At 49.6% G+C, this 15309-nt stretch overlaps 1 protein-coding gene and 1 long non-coding RNA gene across 7 annotated transcripts in view; one reads left to right on the forward strand and one right to left on the reverse strand.

Moving 5' to 3' along the window:
• Window positions 1-335: 335 nt before the first annotated feature.
• Window positions 336-3465, reverse strand: LOC140640331 (uncharacterized). 2 transcript variants are annotated; one of them, XR_012037008.1, is made up of 3 exons: window positions 2956-3465; window positions 2557-2616; window positions 336-2382 (listed from the first exon to the last, which is right to left on the reverse strand). It is a non-coding gene; the product is annotated as an uncharacterized lncRNA (long non-coding RNA). The 2 variants fall into 2 exon arrangements; XR_012037004.1 differs by having other exon boundaries at window positions 2557-3465.
• A 717-nt stretch (window positions 3466-4182) lies between these two features.
• SMARCA2 (SWI/SNF related BAF chromatin remodeling complex subunit ATPase 2) overlaps window positions 4183-15309 on the forward strand; it is a 175340-nt gene continuing 164213 nt past the window's right edge. For 2 of the 5 annotated variants that reach the window (XM_072839584.1, XM_072839609.1), the window contains exon 1: window positions 4183-4341. The gene's annotated coding sequence lies outside the window, so the exon portion shown is untranslated. Of the gene's footprint in view, window positions 4342-5074; window positions 5211-6092; window positions 6232-6706; window positions 6832-15309 lie in introns of those variants that run through there. The other 3 variants (XM_072839585.1, XM_072839599.1, XM_072839589.1) reach the window with 3 other exon arrangements.

A 15309-nucleotide genomic window follows, 5' to 3' on the forward strand; every position in this document is an offset into this window, starting at 1 on the left:
ATTTGAAGGAGGAATACAAGGAGATGCTATTATAATGATTATTGCTGATCACACAGTTGCCAAGTGTACACTCATGTTATTCCTAGCCTAATTTAAAAACCAAACAAAACCTCCTCTCAGTGCTCTTTATATGACTGCAAGAGATGAAGCTTCTCACCTCCCACTTTACACCCCCCAAAACAAAACAAAACAAACAAAACAAAAACATATTAGCCTTTTCAGCTTGGAAAACAACAGATTCTGAACACTTAGTAATCTTGTTCATTGACATGAGAATTATGAATTGGGAAGTCTGGTTAAATCCTATCGGATAATTTTAATATATATATCTCATCCTGTCATTCAACAAAGTTGTGGGTTTTTTTTTTTTTTTTTTTTTTGTTAAACAACATACAATGTACTGTACTAGACATCCGGCTAAGTGCTGAGGTTTCAAAGATGAATTGAACTTGCTCTACCCCCTCCAGGCACTAACCATCTAGTGGAGGATACCAAACAAATAATCGCATCAAAGTGATAAGTGCTGTAATGGAGGTACACACTGGTTGCTATGGGAGCAGAGTAGGATAAGCAGCTTCCTTTGCCTGGGGAGGGCAAGGAGGGCCACTGGAAGGATGCTGCGCCACAGCTGAGTCTTGGAGGACGTGGACTGGGAACGTGCATTTTGGTCAGAGGGAAGTATTTCCAATATGGCCCCCTAGGAACCAGTAGGTAGGCCAGGTCTCTGGAGCTAAGTGATGTGAGGAAGTCAACAAGGCTGGCAGAAATCTGTCCTTGCCTAGCCTTGGAAGACATGCTACTGCTGAAATTCATCATGGAATGGATTGGAAGTAGACAAAGGCTCTCAAGCTAGAAGGTGATACCATCACAAAGAGAACTGGGTGGTATTTTGGAGGAATGACTGGTGAAACAAAATCTCTTGAGACTATTGGGTGGGAAGAAGAGCAAGGAGTGTTTACCTCCATAGTAAATTTACTTACTAATTCTAAACTCTTCGCTAAAGTCAATTGTCGGCTGATTCACTTTGTCCACGTTTGGGTTCCGTTACTGTAGATGAATGTACTCATTCCCCAAGGGTCTGACTTGCTCCCATTTGAGCCAGGCAACATTTCAGCCAGCAGTACCAGTTTGCCTGGTGGGATCACAAGCTTCCTAACTTTGTGCACGGCATCTTTCTTTATGAGGGTGTTATAACTAGATATCAATTTTCAAACCCAATATCTACTCTAAACAGAACATCAACCAGAGCCGACTTACATAACAAGTGAATGTGGCCAGACAGACATGAAAAAGCGACTTCTATCTCTTGATGCCAAACTAGAAAGAGAAAAGCAAGTTCAGAGAACACATTATGACTCATCAAAGTCCAAAAGGAAAAGCTTCATGTGAATATAGCATCCTGTGCAGCCTCTTGGGGTCCTTTTAGCCTCCAACCATATTGGCTTTTGTGTGGATCTTCTGCGAAACAAAAGAACCCCATCATTTTCCTCCTTAACATCAATTGTTAAATGTTGCTTTACCTCAGAGATGAAGCTTCTGCTATACGTTCTACAATCTCTCTCTCTTTTTTTCCCTGACTGCCTTTTCATTTCTCCTGAGTGTAGGCCTTATTTTTCTAACATTTCTACTTGCTGCAGTGCAAGCTACAAACAAGACGACGAAGGCTGAAAAGACCTGAAGGGAGAAGGTGGTGCTTTCTTAAACCAATACGAAGGGGAAAGGAGATGCAATATCTATATTTAAGCTCTGCTCCAGAGATAGAGATAGATTTTATTATTCAATTCCCATAGTCGAGCATATAATGCATTGAAACCAATCCCTCCAAGTACTGCATCAAAATTTTATATGGGCCGAAGAATATACACATGTAGCAAGGTGAGTATTTTCTTTTTAACTCTCCCCCCTGACAAAATGCTGCAAGGAATGTCCAGCTTCTTCCTCCAGCGTCTTACCAAGACGATTGTTCTCTCTTTGAAATTTGGCATGGCAGGTAAAGGTGGAATCTTAAAGGGAACACAGGTACTTACACACACACACGGGAATAAAGGTATGGGGTTGGCATGCCAGAGAAACCAACTGGGCCTGAAAAAAAATTAAAACCTAGCTATTAGCTAATGTAATAAGCATTGCCATTAGGTTAAAGCCCTTTTACAGACAACTAGGTTATCTGGCTATATTATTAGTTGCAATTTATGAGGCAGTTAGAAGTTATACTTTCACTACATCGCTAATTTTAAGGTTTCTCACTGTTTATTTCCCGGGGAAAAGTTATACAGGCATATCCTCAGGCAGAAAAACAAGTTCTTACAGTGGACTGTCTCTTCGGGGCATACTATATTGTTTCTCTTAGATGCATTTTCTTTTGTTATCCTGAGGTTCATCCTAGGATAGACAGGAAATTTTAACACCAAAGTCATGGAGCAAGTAACAAAGCCTTTGAAACTACAGGGTGGCTGACATTGGCACTCCCAGAGGCCTGAACTTGGTGCCCTTGCAAACTCTACTTCCCCCCAGCAGCAGCGGGACCAGCCCCGTAAGCAATTTTTTGCCACTTACAGACCATGTGCAGCATTGGGTGCACTTTCCATTGCTTCTTGAGGGAAACTTCTCCAGTGCCTAATTTCAAGCATCCGAGAAGTGCATTTCAGACCTGGTTGCTCCAAGACTCAATTTTGCAACTGCAAAATGGTCTTAAAATAGGATTTTACTCTAGGGGGAAAATCCTCCACTAGAGAGTCACGGTGCACTTTGAATGACTAATTGAAGCCATTACATTACAAAATAAAGGATACATCATTCTTTTCATAACACTACCATATAGGAACAGTTTTAATTTTAAGAGTCAAGCACTTACATTAATCTGAGTCTGAAATAATAGGCCCCTGATTTAAAATCTCCTAACATTCTTTCACACTTCATAAAACTAAAAATAAAATTGTCTCAGCAAACACTGACCTATTCCGCCAGCCAAAGAACTGTATTTCAAGGAGAATTGGAACAAGAGGTCTCCAAACTGCCAAGTGCCAGCAGTTTACTGTTTGCAGCCTTAATCGGTCTGCAACGTGAGGTGGGAGAGGACAGACTGTGGGCTGCCCAGGATAAGAGATTTAGTCCCTTTCTTAAATCAAAAGCAGATTCCACGCTTCAGCTGTCCCCTCACCCGCTCGCCCCGCCCCCACGGGGTTGTTTTTCCCTATCTATGTATTCCTTGTATGCATTTTATTCGAAGATGACAGGTGAGGGAAGCTTCACGTGCCGCATCTGGTCCGCAAAGTAAACAGAGGGGTTAGGGTGGGCTTATTTATTTACAAGGCATTCAGCCTCTCAGCTGTTTTTCCCTCGTTGGCATTTGGAAGCTTGCCGTCCTTTAGAAAAGAGACAGATTTGGCAGGAATGTTCTTTGTGCCCGCCTCCCTTTTTTACGGGGGAGAAAGGGGACAGATTTATAATTACAACCTTGGGTGGGGGGGGGAGGTAACGGGGAGGGGGGTGGCGTAGAAAAAGTTTCAGCCGGCACGACAATGCCTGCTTTTTTTTTTTTTTTTTTCTCTTCTTCTTCTTTTTCTTTCACGGTCCACACTGTGCAGTGCACTAACAGCTCCGGTGCCACTCGGAGCCCTCCCCCGGTCCCCTCCCCTCTTCCCTCTGCAGGCGCGCTCCGGCAGGCGGAGGCACAGTTAAATTCCAGCACCTTCTCCACCTACCCCCAAACTACTACGCGCTATTACTACGGCCGCCCTCCCCACCCCCCACCGCGCGTCGGGGTGGCGGGGCGGGGGTGGGGGGCGCCCGGCGACGTCCCTTCCAAAGCTCCCCCCTCCCGCCCCGAGGTCGACCGCCGGGAGAGGGATGTCGGACGCCCAAGTCCTGCGGGGCTCGCGGCGAGCTCTGCGTCCTGCGCAGTTTCTCCGCTCCAGGCACCAGCACGGCCCGGGAGCCGGCGCCGCGCAGACACACACACACACACACACACACACACACACGGATCCACGCATACAGTAGAGCCGTCTCGGTGCACATTCTTGCACACCGCCCCCTCCTCCGCCCCCCCCGCCCCGAGCTCCCGGAGTCGCTGAGCGGGCCGAGTGACAGGCGCGTCCCGCCAACCCGCGCCCGGGCGGGCAGGGAGGAGCGGCGCGCGGGGCCAACTGCGGCGCGTCTTCCGGCGCCCGTGGAGGCGGCGAGGGTGGGACGCGGGGCGGAGCCCGACTTTAGGAAGAGGAGGGGATGGCTGTCATCAATGAAGTCATATTCATAATCTAGTCCTCTCTCCCTCTGTTTCTGTACTCTGGGTGACTCAGAGAGGGAAGAGATTCAGCCAGCATACTCCTCGCGAGCAAGGTAAATATAACTTACAACTCCTTTCTCCTCTCCCCCCCCCCCCCGCCCATCCCTCCCTCCCTCCGGCCTCCGGGGCTGCAGCCGCCGCGCAAACCCCTCCGGCACCGCGCCGCCTTCGCCGGGGAGTCTTCATTATTATCCTAATTATTATTTATTGTGCATGCACGGAGACCAAAACAAACAGGCGGGCCAACCGCCGCCACCGCCACCACCACCACCACAACAAAAAAGCCCGCCTCCTCCCCGCGGGCCTCAGGTGGAATGCTCTAACGACAGCTCCCGGGCGGCCGTGGAAGAAACGGGAAAGTTTCAACCGAACCTCGCTGTTCTAATAATAACAGTAATAATTACTACTTCGGGGAGGCGAGGGGCGGGTGGGGGGGATCCCGACACAGCACAGCCTTGACCCCAGGTAGGCAGTCAGCGATGCGCTCGCTGCCAACTCAAGGTTGCAACACACACACACACACACACACACACACACACACACACTCCGCAAGGTTGCAATCCCCCCCCCTCCCATCCCCTCGAGGCTGGGGGAGGGCGCCGGCTGGAGGACCCGGGAGGAGGATGGAAAGGCGACAGTTCACCCCGAGCCGTCCTCCCCGGAAGAGTTGGAAGGGGCGCGGGAGAGGAGGGCGAGGAGCCCGGGCTGGCGGCGGGGCGCCAACGATCGCGGCTGCCACCCGCCTCCCGGGGACTTGTTTAAAGGGCTCCGGTTGCCGAGACGCGAGCCGATCGCGGCGGGAGGAGCCGAGGCTGGCGCGCCCGGGAGGCGGCAGCCACCGCCGCGGGGCCGGTGCGTGCAGGATCGGAGGTGTCACCTCCACTTTGCGCGTTCCCTCGGGCGGGGAGGAGGACGCTGACCGGTAGGCAGGCCCTTTTTAGGCAGAGGGGTTCCCGGGGCGCTGCGCCCGGGGCTCTGCGGACGTGCCCGCCTCTGGTACCTGGTACCTGGCGGCCGCGCGGGCTCGGCTGTTGAAGTTCGGGGTGTCCGGCCCGGGCCGCGCCGCCGGCGGGGAGGGAGGAGGCCCCAGGGAAGGAGGTCGGAGGTGCCCGCCGGGCTCGGTTGCGCTGCCCTCCCCCTTCCCCGGGTTTGTTTTCGTTGGCTCGGCGTCTTTCCCCCCAGCCTGAGCCGCGGGAACCTCGGGCGTGGGTCGCCCGCGATCGTCGGGGTGCTAGGGGCTCGCCGGGGCCCGGGAGAGCCACGGCGGCCGCGGGCCGGGAGGCCATGATCCGGATAATCCTCTCTGCCTGACTGTCACAAACAGGACCCGCGCGCACCCGGCCAGCAGTGGTGGCGTTCGCCGGAGAAGGGGAAGGGCTGCGAGGGGGTGGGGGGTGGGGGGTGGGGGGAGGAGGAGGGCGGGGGTGGGGAGGGCGGGAGGCGGGGAGACCGGGTGGGAGCCTCCTCCCCACGATGACACGCACCCCTTCCTTCTCGCTCCCTGCTTTCGAGTTTGCTTTATTCCCATCCCAACCTGATTTACCCCTTCCTCTGCTCTCCCCCTCCATCCGGCCGTCTTCCCTCCTCCCGTTTGCGTTGCAAAACAGGGCCATGCCATCTGCAAAGGTGTCGCGATGCACTTCCCCAAATAACCGGTCCGGCGTGCCCGTCCCCAGGCGCCCTCCGGCTGCGGGCGCACCCCGAGCCCGGTGCTCCGGGTGCCCCGCACCAGGCCTCGCAGCCTGGGCGCAGTTGCAGCGCGCGGGGCGGGGCGCAGCAGTGCGGGCTCCCGGGGACACCCGTGCCCTGGCCCCGGCGCCCGGCCGGTTTCCGGTACACGCGGGGAAATCGCCTCCTGCCAGCGTCTTCGCGCGCGCCCCTGCCTCCGCCGCCTGGATTGCATTATTATTTTTATCCGGGTTGCAGCTTTGCGGCGGATCCTGGTGAGCGCAGGGCAGGCCGGCCTGCTGGGGGTGGGGGCTGGGGTGGGGAGGGAGGGAAGTTGGACGTGGATCAGGCAGGAAAAAAAAAAAAAAAAAAAAAGTTTGGCAGGGCGGCTAAGTAGGGAGGGGGTGGGAGGGGGCGGCGAGCTCCCGCGGCTCGCGCCTCCGCGCCCTCGGGGCCGGCCGAGTGTGTCTGCGCGTGAGTGTGCGTGTGTGCTGCGCGCGGGGCCGGGCCGGTGCCCCCGTCGCGGGTAGGGGCGCGGGCGGCCGCGGGGAGCCCGGGGAGCGCCAGGCGAGGTTCGGCGGCGGGGGCGGGCGGGGGTGGCGTGCGCGTGTGCCTGCGAGTGTGAGTGTGAGTGTGCGCGCGCGAGCGGCAGAGAATCAGGAAGTCACAGCGGCGAAGCGCACACAGACATGTTTGATCGCCGTGACATGACGCGCGCGAGGGAGGAAGCGGCGGCGGCGGCGGCGGCGGCGGCGGCGGGGGCCGGGCCGCGGGCTCGGGCGCGGGCCTAGGGCTCGGGCCGGGAGCCCCCTCGGGCCGTGCGGCCGCCGCAGGCTCGGCGAGCCCCGCGCCTCTTTTTGTTCCGCGTCCCCCAGGTAAGGAGCCTGCGCCGGCGCCGCCCGCCGAGCGCGGAGCTTGCCAGCGCTCTCCCTGCCGGCCCCCGCCGGGCTCCCGGCTCGCCTTTCCTGCAAAGTCAGGCCGGCGGGGGCAGCGGGCTCCTCGCCCTGCGATCGATCGCGTGGAAACTTTGCAGCGGGCAGCCCCGCGACGGGGAAGCAGGAGGCCTCGCCCGCCGCCGCCGCCGCCGCCGCCGCCGCCCGTAGCTCTGGCTCCTCCGGGTCCGGGGAGCGGAGCGGAGCGGAGCGGAGCGGCTGCGCCCTGGGGCTGTTGCACATCCAAACTTCGGGCCTAACTCTCGCACGGTTTACCCCAGCAATAAAATGCATATATTCCGAGTCGTCCTTTTGGGATTGCCAGGCGTTTGGGGGGAAAAAAAAATTTTTTTTTTTTTTTTTTAAAGAAGGAGACGGGCTTGGGGAGTCGAGCAAAGTGGGGGTGTTGTGCAGAATCCGTTCCTTCTCTAATGCCTGCGCCGGGTGTTATGTAATTTTAGTGGCACATGGGTGCAAAGCCCACACTGGGCTTCTCCCCTCCTTTGTTTATATAACTTTTGGGAGAGTTTTGCAAGGTTTCGCCTTTTTTCCTTCCTCCCCAGTCCGATGGACGTGGGTGCTTTTGAAACAACAAAGCGACCGGGGTTACTGGCTTATGGAGAGGTGTCATCATCGTCTCCTGGTCATTGGGCAGACTGGATTCCTAAGGACGTGTAATGGTAGAGCATGAGGGAGGCATGAAGGATACACGTTTGTCTGCTGCATGGAGTGGTTATTTTTAACGTCTGTGCGTCATGAAGAGCAGAGTTAAATTTTAAACTTCCATTTCAGAGGACTTTTTTTTTTTTAATTTATTTACACCTGGTTGTGCCATGCCTGTAGGAGCAGAATGCTAGTATGAACCGAAAGATTGTTTGTGCTGCAGGGTGTGGAGTGGAAGAGAATTTCTGTCTTAACCAAATTAAGACTCCAGAAGGCCTTGAGAGCTGTGCTAAGATAAAAGGCATGCCCAGTGGTGTGTGTGTGTGTGTGTGTGTGTATACACTTAGATATGCACATTCAAATATTTCCGTAATATTTTCCATCAGTTTCTTGGAGGGCCACTGCCCCAGGCTTGTTTGCCAACACCAGACTTGGTAGGCTTCCAGCCCACTTTGAGCACACTGGTTAAGTGTTAAGAGGTGTGGCAGGTTTGAATCCAAGTTGGTGCATTGTTATGCAAATCCAGACACACTTTCTCTTTTAGGGATCTAATTGCGCTTTTATTCTCCTGGACTTTTTTTTTTTTCTTTCTTTCTTTCTTTCTTTTTTTTTTTTTTTTCTTTTTTTTAAAGCTCCCTGACGACTCAAATGTTTGCTACTGAAAGAAGGGATTTGCAGATACCTGTTAGGTACCAAAGATATTTATTGCAGTGGACTAAGGAAAAAAATCCAAGCCTGGAGACCCAGGTCCATTAACCTGGTTGGAGGCCTTAAGAAGAGGCGCCTTGTAGGTAAAGAGCATTGTAAAAATAAATTAGGAGTTTGGGGTATCAGAAGCCTTGAAGGATGGTCAGAGGTGAGGGAGCGCTACCTTCCATGCAGCCTCTCTCTTATGAGTGACAGCAGTGACATCCTAGCTCCGGGACTGAGGACTGGCTGCACTGTGGCGTCTTAAGAAAATATTCACCACAAGAGTATGTTCAAAGCAGCTTTAGATCTTTTCTTTTGTTCCGTTTTAAAGTGGTTTTTGAGCATTTCACGTCAACTTTCTTGAAAAGTGCTTTGACCAACACCTGAGGCTTGGAATTGACAAAAAAAAAAAAAAAAAAAAAATGCCCCTGCTTGTATTTTATCGCCAATGCTTGAATTCTGTTTAAGATATTTCTGACAGTATAGCTAGCTGGAAAGTAACACTTTGGCATATAATTTTTTTGAACTTTTTGACTTTGATTAAGAAGACATTTACAGACTGATATAAAAGCATATTCTGTTCTCTCTAGGAGACCATTGTGATACCCCTGATATTACCATAATATTTTGACATTTCATTTTAAAGGCTTATTATGTATTGGAGCAAGACCATAAAAGAGAAAACTTTCATAAATTTTAAAAGTGGTGGTGTCCTTCAGTATTTTCATGGCTTTCCCCCCCCCCCTTTAGAAGTCTTGCTTTGTAAACAAGGCCTTTGTTTGTCAAACTCCCCTAGGTCAGCAGCTTTTTGATACTCTAGAGAAATAATAAATCACGATTTGTGACATCTTGACATGCTGCCATGAGGACAACTGAATTATCACAAATATAATGCTAGGCAGTGTTTGCCAGCACTAGCGTATTGAGGGAGTGTTGATAGGACCTGATTTCAACCAGCACAAGTTTTGATTCCCATTATTTGTGGTCAAGATGATTTTAAGGGGAGCCATGGACAATTTGTTGCTTAACATGAGTGGACTTGGAGAACTCCCTATAAATGAGTCACTTTTCTCCCCAGCAGTATTTCTGGTGAACAGATGAGAAAATTTCCCTAATGTGAAAGCCATATTTGGGAGCTACTTTTCTGATTTTTTTCTCTTGTCACTTTTTTATGTGAAAGAATTATCTTCTGAATCACTCCTTGTCCCTAAATGTGTTCTGGTGGATTGTTTTCGACCAACAGAGGATGCTGAATTCTCTGTCATCTTTGGAAGACTTTGCATTATGGAACTTTAATCTTTAGCCAGTTGAAAAAGTCCTGGGTCATTCCGTAAGTGGTTGGGAGCAGAAGATATGGAAGGTGGTGAAGCTATTTAGTAGAGTGTTTAGGAAGGCCTGAGATGTTTCTTTTTTGTACATAGAAAGTCATGACTTTCTCTTTCTTTGCCAGAGAATACAGAAGTCTAAAACTTAGTTCTGCCAGAATCGTTGTGGAAGACAGCATGTTTATTTTGAGGTTATTTACCAGCAAGTTAAATGGGATCTTGCAACGTGGGTTTGGAAAACTTTTATGACCTTATTACAGTTTATTATCCCTTCTTTTTCTCTCATGTTAATATGGTACTTTTCATTGACAGTATTGAGGGTACATTAAAGATTTTAAGTAATACAGGCATTAAAGATACAGTCAAAGATGCTAGAATAATTATACCTTAGCAAAATATAGAATGGAGCTGATGAAATTCAGGAGCCAGATAGCTGGGTCTTTTCGGATGTTGGGTATAAGCACCGTTTAGTCTTAATTATGAGTGAATAACTCATTAATTCACTCTTTTGGAGTGATGGTTTAGATATGGACTACGGAATTTGTTTTTGAGATTTTATTTATTTCTTTGAAACAGAGAGGACGAGCAGGGGGAGGGGCGGAGGGAGACAGAGAAACAGACTTTGTGTTGAGCACTGAACAGGACATAAGGCTCGATTCCAGGATCCTGAGATCATGACCTGAGCTGAAGGCGGACACTTCACCGACTGAGCCACCCAGGCGCCCAGTCGACAGAATTTTTGACTGAAATATTGACATAAATGGTGCCCTTCTGGACTTCCAGATTTATAACATTATTATATAACTATAACTATGAATTGTGATGGTTTCTTCATTATGTAAGACTTGCAGAACATTCAGACAGTTGTAATGAGGCTTTATGCCTGTATCATGTAAAACCTTTAAAAATCGCAGTATTCCGTCGTATTTTTGGGTGCGTAAGCATCAACTTAAGCGTCGCTTTTTACACCAGGACATTATCTATCTATGGCTCTGCGAGCACTAATGTTCTTGAAACTGTTTAGAAACATCGAATTTAAATGTGGGGTGACCCTTTTGTGAATTGTCCAGTAGAACCTATAGAAGGCTGAAATAAGTTTGAAAAAGCCACTAAATATAAATATAATTCTAACTCCGCCCTCCTCCCCTTCTTTCGAAACCAAATTCAGTATTTGGAAATTTAAATCACTTAATAATAGAAAACAAATCTCTGACCACATATATTGTTTTATAGGTTGACAGTGGTCCAAGGGAAATTGTCTTATCAGTTTTTGTTTGTGTTTTCCTTGTTTAGGGTGATTATGTATTTCTTCACCTACTTGATTTGTGTGTTCCAGTTGTCACCATCCCACTGGAAGATGAGTCATTGATGTGGAAATTGCATGTATAGGAGGAAAGCCCTCTCCCACCTTCCCCCAGTGCTTTTGAAGTGGGCGTATGTTTACCTTTGCAGTATCTGCACCTCTTCTGTACTTTACTGCTGTGCTGTATTCATGTGTGTGCTAAAATGCTGTAACTCTAAAAAATAAACAATCTACAGGGCACCTGAGTAACTCATTAGGTTAAATGTCTGCCTTTGGCTCAGGTCATGATCCCAGGGTCCTGGAATCGAATCCCATATTGGACTCCCTGCTCAGCTGGGAGTCTGCTTCTTCTCCTTCTGCTCCTCCCCCTATCTCTGCTAGTGCTTTCTCTCTCTCTCTCTCTTTCTCTCTCTCTCTCAAATAAATAAATAAAATCTAAAAAAAAATAAGATAAATAAACAATCTACAATTGAGAATTTGTGTTTTAAAGAACGTACCTAAGCATCTGTGGTAAACTGCACAGGCCTTGTAATGCAGGAAGAGGTCAGGGTGAGCTGTCACGGGCCCATGGGGTGGCCTTGCAGCCAGAGGAGGGCAGGGGTGTGAGTGTTGGGGTGCAGATCATCAGAAGAAATTCCAGAGATCACAGAGACTGATCGGAAAAATCCACGAGAAGGCACTTGACCTGACTATTCAGGGAGGTTCCAGTTGGGGAGAATTGGTGGAAGATGACATTGGAGATGATAGAAAGACTTGATGTCCAGGCTAATGCATGAATATTTTATCTAGTGTGTATTGGAGGCTTGTGTCAGAAGTTTTGATCAAGGGAATCCATGAGCAAAAACATTCTAGATTAATCCGTGGTCTCAAGTCCAGGGTAGGTATTGAAGCCGTTGAAAGGATCCTGGAGATAATGTACATTTTTACACCATAACTCATAAGGTGTCTTCAGAGGTAATATTTTACTTGATTCGTATCAGAATTGCAGTTGTAGCCTGAGACTATTTTGCCTGTTTTGTAGATGAAGATCTCGAAACTTGAAGAACTCCAATGAACTATGGTGGTGGTTTTTTTTAAATGGCACGCTCATCTGTAAATGGCCATGATCCGTTTTAATTGCAGTGAAGGTGAAGGGTTCCTTCTTGAACTTTTGTTGCTACTGTGAAAGTCAGGGCAAGTGGGGGCATGTCAAAACCCGGCTGTCATATACCTGGGGCTCATTTGGCAAGTAAGGGTTGCATTCTGCTGCTGGGTCATTGCATCTCAGCCAGAAGAGTTTTAAAAATATATATTTCAGACTCTTATATGTTTAGTATATAAATACCATTATCTTAGCAGATAGAGAAGAAAGTGGCTATCATCGTTCTTATCAGCATCCCAAATGAGGTTGTTCTGCAAAGGGGCCTAATAGAACCTAGGAGAGATGGTTGTGTGTGTAAACGTACGCAAGACGTTACAGGTCAGGGTGGCATGCCCTGAAACTAGCTTTTGTTGGTTTCGTTGCTGCGGTTTGGTTTTGACCAATTACCTAGCAATTTAGGTTCAACTAAATGTTGGAAAAGGTAGTAATCCATGATAACCTTTATAACTACCAATGGACGTGGGTCCTGCGTTAGAAGGATGCTCCATCGTAGTACTCTTTTGTTGAGGGCCTTCTTCTGATACTTGGGGTTTTCTCATAACCACCCTCCTCCAGGGACTTTTTCCTTGGTGCAAACCTCGGGTGTCCTCCTGGAGGAGGTCCTGGGATTGTATGATAGGCAGGCTTTTTGTGAGAAAGCAATCCACCGCCCCTGCAGGGTGATGATGTTAAGTGCCAAGTTTCTGTCGAGCATCGCCTGGGGATGGTGGGGGCAAGAATTAGCTGCTGCAGTGTTTGTGTTCCCTCTCATCCCACACAGAGCTGCCCCCCCCCCCCCACGCCCTGAGCCTTGGCCAGGTCTTCACTCTGGGCAAGGACAGTCCCAGGGCAGGTTATTTAAAGGAAGGGCAGCCACGAACGTTGTAATTTGCTTCCTTGACTGTACAACCGAAGGGCCCACAGAAGCCTGACAAATAGAGCACCGTGTTTTAATCCAGCCCCTGTTTTTGTTTTAAGATTTTATTTACTTATTCATGGGAGACATACAGAGAGAGGCAGAGGGAGAAGCAGGCTCCCTGTAGGGAGCATGCTGCGGGACTTGATCCCAGGACCCCAGGATCACAACCTGAGCCAAACTCAGACACTCAACCACTGAGCCATGCAGGTGCCCAATCCAGCCGCTTTTTAAGATCTAGTTGACTTCGAGTGGGGAAGCTAAAAGTGAACAGTTTAGCACACGAAGGAAAGAAGAATGTATTCCATCAGTAAGGCCACTGAATCAGTGACAGGTCATTTTTGTCATGACACAATGCACCTTATTTATGATGGGGAAAAAGTCACAGGAATTTCCATGTCTGTCAAGCTTTGAAAGAGCACTAGGAGGAAAATGCTTTCCAGGTTTTTCTCGAGTCTTGGGTCCAGGATCATGTAATGTTTCACACTAGGCCCAGCGTGGTTTTTCACGGTGCGGAGTGTTTAAAGTTGTATGTCTCAGATGGAGAGGCAGGAGGACTTTGGTCATGTCTCACCGTCTATCCAGGCAACCTTGGTCTCTAAAAAAGAAACTTCTGGTAGATTTATGTCCTTTATCTCCACTGCCGTTCTTACCCACTGCCCGCTCCCCCGTTAAGAATAGCAGCGCTTCTGTTCTACTTGGAGAGATGTTGCTACTTCTTGTAGGGGAATTATCAATTCCTTTATAGAGAAAGCTACATAGAAAAGCGAGAAGCCCTTCAGGTCAGGAGATGTTCTGAATCAGCAAACAGACATAAAAAGAACTCTTATCTTAACTATCTCCTGAGCCTTGCAGTTCTCCCGAAACAGCCAGAAAGACTTGAAAAAGACTGAGCTATTCTCAGGGCTGTGAGCGGGGCCTAATTTTTATTTCTAATGTTCCACCTTTGACCCGTACCCCAGTCTTTCTGTAAGTCCAGCAGCATGATAAAGGTGCGCTGCAAGGCCAGGATCTGGCCATGCTTGGTGAAGACTTATTTAAGAGGTGCTGTCTGGTCGGGGTGGTTGTATCTCCCCGAAACTCTCCGTGACTCGAAAGCAAACGTGTCTGGGAGACATCCAGTTATTTATCTGTCTGTTTGTTTATTTATTGATTTATTTCTATGTATTTTTTTCCCAAGGCCTAGCTGAAATGGCACCTTCTCCAGGAAGCCTTCCCTCATCCTCTCTTCCTTCCTCCACCCAGGCTGCAAGCAGTCTCTCCTGTCCACCCTTAGCTGTGTATGCCTTCTTGTCCTGCAGGAGTTTCCATTTGCTTTCGTTTTTGTTTTAAACATTTATCTGCTTATTCATGGGAGACACACAGAGAGAGGCAGAGACACAGCAGAGGGAGAGGCAGGCTCCCCCTGCAAGGATCCCGATGCGGGACTCAATCCCAGGACCCTGGAATCACACCCTGAGCCGAAGGCAGATGCTCAACCACTGAGCCAGCAGGTGCCCCAAAGAGTTTCCAGTTGTTTCCCACCCCACCCCCCATGCTATTTATGGATAAGTCCCCTTTTCCTATCTGACTTGCAGAGCCTTGGGGGAAGCCCTTGGGGCCTCTTTGTACATCCTACACTCCTTGTGCCTGGTGGAAATTCGGGACAGTTGGCAATAGATAAGTAAACGGGGCCTCTGGATGTTTGGTTGGACATTACCAACCTTTGCTCATGAGCTGTGTCCACCTCACATTCTCTCCAGGGCTTCTCTGAACTTCACCGATTGGTCTGTCATCACAGCCAAACCCTGTCTGGCACAGTATCCCTCCCATTGCTTCCATCTTGGCTTCTAGGCCATTCTCTCTGCGTCCCTATGCACGGTGGCACTCCAGCCACAGTGGAAACCCTCCACCCTGGTGGATGGCCTTGCCCTGGGCTGGGATGAGAGATCAGAAGTTCCCGCTTACAGACGTGACTTTGGGCCAGCGGCATGGTCCCTTGCTGACTTCCCACCCTCATCTCTCGAAGGAGGATGTGACAAAATGTGTCCTCAACTCAGCGTTGTTCAGATTGCTGTGAAGGCCACGCGAGCGTGTTTAAATATTACCACGAGAGGGCGGGGTGGTCAGTATTCCAGCTGATTGCCGAGGGACAGCAAGGTGTATGTTTGGTCGCGGTTGTCATGGTTGGACTGGCGACCCTTAAAATTCCAGGAAGTTGAACTCCTATTAAATATGCTGATGGGTGTGCTGGGGCTCCGAGCTAAGGAGGGAGGGAAGGAGGTTTGGGCTGAGGGAAGGTGTCTGCGGTGGTTGTAGCTGTGGGAAGCTCCGCTCCGACTTTTATTTTTAAAAACACACACTCCCCGGTTGTAAAGGCAGGGTCAGGACACAGAGAAAGATAGGGTGTCCTGCTGAAAATGTC

Source organism: Canis lupus, chromosome 1, assembly GCF_048164855.1.
Source record: "Canis lupus baileyi chromosome 1, mCanLup2.hap1, whole genome shotgun sequence".
In the NCBI taxonomy this organism is placed as follows: Eukaryota; Metazoa; Chordata; class Mammalia; order Carnivora; family Canidae; genus Canis; species Canis lupus.